The sequence below is a fragment of the Mustela erminea genome, chromosome 18, assembly GCF_009829155.1.
Source record: "Mustela erminea isolate mMusErm1 chromosome 18, mMusErm1.Pri, whole genome shotgun sequence".
Classification (NCBI taxonomy): Eukaryota; Metazoa; Chordata; class Mammalia; order Carnivora; family Mustelidae; genus Mustela; species Mustela erminea.
The window spans coordinates 59,304,354-59,310,353 of NC_045631.1; positions in this window are offsets into that span (position 1 = coordinate 59,304,354).

A 6,000-nucleotide genomic window follows, 5' to 3' on the forward strand; every position below is an offset into this window, starting at 1 on the left:
GGAGGGTCCTCCTCGGCAGAGATAAAGACAAAGGATGGTCAACCCTGGCAGAGCGCTCTGGACCCCTCGACTCCTGGCCCAGGTGTGCCCCCTACTCAGTTTTCTGCAGACCCAGTTTGTTCACCTCTGCGAACCCCCGGACAGCGGGACCCACGCCGATCCGTGACCTCCAGGCCAACAGAGCAAGCCCGAAGCGTGTGCGTTCCCGGCTCCATCACAAGCTGGCAGAACCCCAGGCGCTCCAGACACAACCGATCAGGCCAGAGGGGCCGTGAGCAGGAGCAGTGAGGACAGCCTTGTGCTCTTTCTTTTCACATAAAAGCAGAGTTAACTATTTTAAAGCGCACGAGAACGTTCACGGGCCGTGCAACCATCCCCCACCCAGTTCCCAAACATTTCCGTCGTCCCCAGAGGAGACCCTGTACCCACTACTAGGCGGCCCCTCCCTGTCCCCCAACCCCGCCCCGGTGCCTCGTGAGGTTGTGAGTGAAATGCAGTTTGCTCCCCTTATTCTTGCTCCAAAGAACCAGTCCCTGAACGCGCCTGTCACAGTGTCCTCGTCCCCTCCGCCTGACCCTCACCCCATCAACACTCGGGGACCTTCCAAGCTGCTTCTACCCAAAGAAAGTAATTCCTCATGCAGGCTCTTCCTTCGCCCACGGATTCAACAAAGATTCCTCAAGCCCCTTCTCAGTGCCCAGCTCTGGGTCGGGCAGTGACCCGCAGGTGTGAAAAGGGTCCAATCCTGCCGTCTCGGCACCGGGTGCCGAGCTGGAGACGCAGATGAGTCCACAGCGAAATGACAACGCCGCGTGGTAAGTGCTCTGAGAACAACATGAAGAAACGTTCCGCCCACAGAACAGCCACACCCCCGCCACGGACATTTCCACCCGCGCTCCCACGCCAGCAGGCCACCTTCGTCTCGGGTGTCATCTTTACAAGCCCAAGACGGGGATATGTGTGCAAAATGAAACCACAGTCAGCAACTCACAGAAGAAGACTTTAAAAGGACCCCGAAGTGGGAAAGCGTCTAATCACACCAGTCGCCAAAGCCATGCAAATCCAAACAAAAACACGCTTCCGCTCCCCTCCACCAGCTGGATTTTGAATCTGCTGACTGCATCCAGGGCTTCTGCTGGGAAATGACCCTCTCGCGCGCTTGCTGGTGGGATCCGAAGCTGGGTAATCCTCCTGGAGGGCAGGCTGGCACTTGGATCAAAAGCTTTCAAATTGTGTTTAACCTTTAGCTCAGCAATTCCACTTGTAGGAATTTACCCTAAGGAGAAACTCCAGAACAAATGCAAAGATTTATCTCCAATGATTTATGTACTAGAATATTTGTAGCTTATGGCATCAAAAGACTGAGAATGAGCTAAATGTCCGGCTGCAGGTGCCTGGTAAATAATTTGTGTGCTCATTAAAAACCCTATTGTAGAAGAATATCGAATGCCACCACGAAGCATTCGTGAGCCGTCACATGAAAAGGTCTGTGGAAACCAGAATGTGGGTGAGTGCCAGCTCTGTGTCCTCGGCCTCCAGGCAGGCCGGAAGGACGCGCCCTCCAGGGCTGGCGGTGACTCCCTCTGTCCATGCACACGGGATGGCTTTTCATTTGTGTTTGTTTTTATTTTTTTTAATTTTATCACCTGTTCCAAGTTGTCCATGTCTGATCTGAGCCGTATCTGTAACCTGGAAAACTGCACAGAGTGGCTTTTTTCGTTCTGGTTAGACACGCTGTAGAGGCGGCTTGCTGTCCCTCGGGCACAGCTGGCAGGGGACGCAGGATCGAAGGCAACCCCGATGCGTGCGGGCGGTGGGAGGTCCTCGTGCTTTTGACCGAGAAGCCGAAGGGGCGCCCCGCGAGCTGCCCTGGCATGGATCCGATCATGCAAAGCAGCCACCGGCTAATCGGGGAGCTGCATCTGCGGCCGCTGGCTTTACTAGTTGCTCCATAGCCAGACTCAAAACCTACCACACAGGAGGGACCAAGACGCGACTTTCCTTGTTCTGGGAAAAAACGTCCAATGGCAAGCCGCACGGTCCGGCCTCCCGACGCTCCCTCCGGATCAGGCTTCATGGGCTCTGCTGGGGCCGCGCTGGCAGCGCTCCCCGCCCCTCGCCGCGGCCGCCCTCCAGCCCGCCCTCAGCCTCCGCTCAGGAGCCCTGCACCCAGGCCACTTGCTTTCAAGTGAAGTTCTGGAAGTTTCACCATTACAAACCGTGTTATTTTTAAAGCTCATGACTCGTGAGAAGAATAGAACAAAGTAACCAGCGATTACTGAACTCCTGCTCGGAGCTAGGCCCCTCACGCGCGGTTTTCTCATTTTATCTTCAAAAAAGAAAGCCATGAGGTCGACATGCCCATCCCCAGCTTACAGATCAGGACACCGAGTCTCTGAGACACTAAAGAACCCACGCTCATGGGCTGGCACAGGACGGGGCAGGTGGTTTCTCCGGGACCGAGCCAGCTGAGGGAGCAGAAGCATCCCCGGATGGAGGCCACAGGCTTCCCGGGACCTCCCAGCCCCCGAGGACCCCAGGAACTCAGACCCCCCCCACCCCCACAGGCTTGCCATCTCACTTCACAGACAGGCCTTGAAGGACGCACGGAGCTCTGCGTCACCCGGCCCAGCCCAGGGAGTGTCACTGAGAAGCCGGGATGCCAGTCCCGCCGCGCACACCACAGGAGTCCGAGCCCCTTCCTCGTGAAGCGACATTTCAGAAGCCAGGAGACAACTCTATCGGGAGAAGAGCACTAATTAAATTTACTGGGCTCATTGAAGAGGAAATTATTTAATATTCTGAACAGATTTAATATTTGAAAGCATGGACGGCCTTGATCTACCGTGGGTGGGTTCTTGGCCACGTGGGCCCACGCGGGGTGGGGTCCGGGGGCAGGCCCGCAGGAGGGGACGGAGCTGCACGGGGGATGCGCTCCTGGAAGCCAAAGGGGACAGGGAGAAGCTGGGAGTGGGCCGAGGGGCCAACAACCTCGTTGTAAACTTGCCAGCTCCGCTCCGGCCCTCCGCAGACCCCAGCAGCCACCCTGGAGCGAGACAGAAGCCCCACCCGTGATCCTGCGGGTCCCGGGCATCTCCCTGCTTGTGGGCCTCTTCCTGTAACCCAGGGTCCTTGCCGTCCAAGCTGCACACCAGGTGAGGGGCCCGAAGGCAACGTTCCTTTGGAATGCAGGAACTGAACATGGAGATGTGGAGGAGAACGGGCACCTCACCCAGTCCCTGAGATACCGAATCCGGACCTTCGGGACACCGCCCAGAGACCACCACAAGGTCCCCTGAGAAACCGTTCCTGCAGGAGTCCCGTCCCGCACACTCACAGGCCACCAGGACGTGTCCTCCGCAGCCCTGAGTGGCAGCTGACGCCCCAGCCACCAGGCCGCCCGCTGGAGGCGTCAGGAGTCCAGGCTGAGTCACAGAGTCCGCCTCAGGCACCGCGAGCAGACACGTTCGAGGTCACGGCATTCTGGGAGCGGCATGGCACGCCAGGTGCACCGCCAGCAATGCCAAGGCCAGCAGTGCAGGGCCCCTGAACGGGGGAGAAGGGGCGGGGCTGGGGGGAGCTGAATGCAACTCTCTCCTCGTCGAGGAGGGAAGATCGCTTCCTGACGGGCCGGTGAGGCGGGGGCTCAGGCTCCAGACGGGAGCGGGGCTGGCCACGGCGATGAGGCCCAGCCTGGCCCTAGGTATATGGTGGAGTGTGTGACTAGCAAGTGACAGAAACTCACCTCACCCAGCTTAACTGGAAAAGCCATTCCTGGGAACCCGTGAATGGGACAGAGCTGGCCTGGGAAACCCAACACTTCCCTTCTCTCTCTCTCTCTCTCTCTCTCACACACACACACACACACACACACACCCTTTGGTCCTCCCTACCAGTTGACCTCGTCTCTCCTAGTGCACGTGAGTGTCCTCATACACAGGGCAGGCGACAGAGGACAGAGCCCATGGCCACTGAGTGTGGGTGACCACAGCCTCTCGACCGAGCAGCCCATCAACAAGTGGTCGGCCTCCCCCAGCCCCTGGGAGAAGCCAGTGAGGGAGGCCGGCCACGGGGACCAGGAGCAGGCAGAGGCCACGGCGGCCCCCACGAGGGGCTCCTGGTCCTGGAGGCGCAGCAGGGCCCCCAACCGAGAGGCCCGGAGTGCAGAGGCGGCACTGGGTCGGATCCAAGCCCGACCCGGCGTTGCTCAGATTAGAGCAGTCATTTTCTGGGGTTTTTTGGGGCTTGGGGGGGTTTGGTTTGGTTTGGTTTGGTAAGTGATTCTGTCTGCTTCACATCCAGGGGCTGGAGATTGGGCACACTTTGGGACTGTAATTAAAAGTCCATAAACCAAATGCCGGGGGGGTCAGTCAGTTTTTCCATCACGAACCATCAGAAGCAGCTCTCGGGGCGCTCCTGAGCCTCCCTCTGCCATCTTCTGACCCTCCAGCTCAACACCGGAGTTCGCCGGAGCTGGTGTCCCCTGACGGGCCACCTCTGAAAGGAGAACTTTCATTTAACCGTCCCTCCCGCCCGGTTCCCTATTCAAACCGAAGATGAGGCAAGTCTGCAGCCCGCACTCAAGCACCTAGAACCCCATGAAGTGGGACCAACTCCCTTCTCTCCGTGGGTCTTCACCCGCCTGGCTTCGATGGTCTCGGGGAGCTCAGCCTCCGGCACTGAGCATGCCTGGCTCACTGGCTCTGGGCGCGGTCAGAGGCCGGGAGGAGCAACCACCCGGAGCCCGAGTCCAGAACCACCGTGCTTCCCCCTCGCTCCCAGCGGTGTGGCCTTCATGCTCCGCTTTTGGTGAAGAACTACAGATCCCCCTGCACTTGCCTGTGGGTCAGCCCCGCGCCCACACCATCAGAGCCGCTGGAAGCACGAAAGGCTGGGAGTGCCTGCCCCTCCCTCCCTGCAGGACCTCAAGGACCAGGAGCAGAGCGAACGCCACTCCCACACGTTATGCCCATGTTCCATTCCAAGGGACCGATGGCCTTCCTCCCTGCTGTTCCCCAAGTCGGGCTCAAACCCGCATCCAATGCCAGCCTTCTGGGCTCACTGAACTGTGGACACAGTGCCTGGCCTGCAAAGCCAAGCTTCCAGCCCCAGGGGTTCACACCGTGCTCCAGCCAGTGCAGGGAACAAGAGGCAGGACGCACGGTCCAACCTCAAGGGGCTGCCAGGGCAACTGACTCAGGAAGGACATGGGAGGGGTCAGCGCTGGCCACAGAGGGCCCTGGCGTCCAGGCCGCCTACCCTGCTGTCTGCAGTCTACCCCTCCTGGATTCTACCTAGATGATCCTGAGGGTTTCTCTCAACTCAAACTCTCTGCTCCTGTAATTCAGGTGTACATGGTAAGGTATGGATGAGACAAGCTTGGGCTTGGAGTTGGGGGTCAGGGTCAAGGGCTGGAGGGCACCAGGAAGGCTTGCCCCCTCCCACAGGCCTGGGAATGTCTCCACAGCCCCTTGTGGCACCCCAATGTTCTGTCCTCCTGGAGGCTGGATGCAGAAACTGGGAAGGAGCCCTGGAGGCCCAGGGCCTGGCCGGGGGAGGCCTCATTCCCCCGTGCCTCCTCCCAAACCGTTGCCCTGGGCGTAGAGCGTGAAGCCTCAGAGAAATGAGGGCAAGTCGTCTTCCTGAGACATAATAACATCACAAGTCATCTTAAAACCCTTTAAATTATCTTAAAGTGATTAAAGATTATCAAAACGCAGAAACCAAAAAAAAAAAAAAAGGAAAAGATTTTTAACTAAAAGATAAACAACTTCTGAAACATGGTTCCCTTCACTAATAAAAACTTCTGGCAGATTAGTAAATAAAGGGCAAATAACCCATAGAGAAACCACCATTTCATAGGAAGATATAAATGGTTATTAACCATAGGAGACAATGCCCCACTCGCTCAAAATTAGACAAATTCAACGAATAGCAAGACACCATTATTAAGTGTTAGACTGACAAAAAATTTAAGACACCCAGTATTCAGAAAAGAAT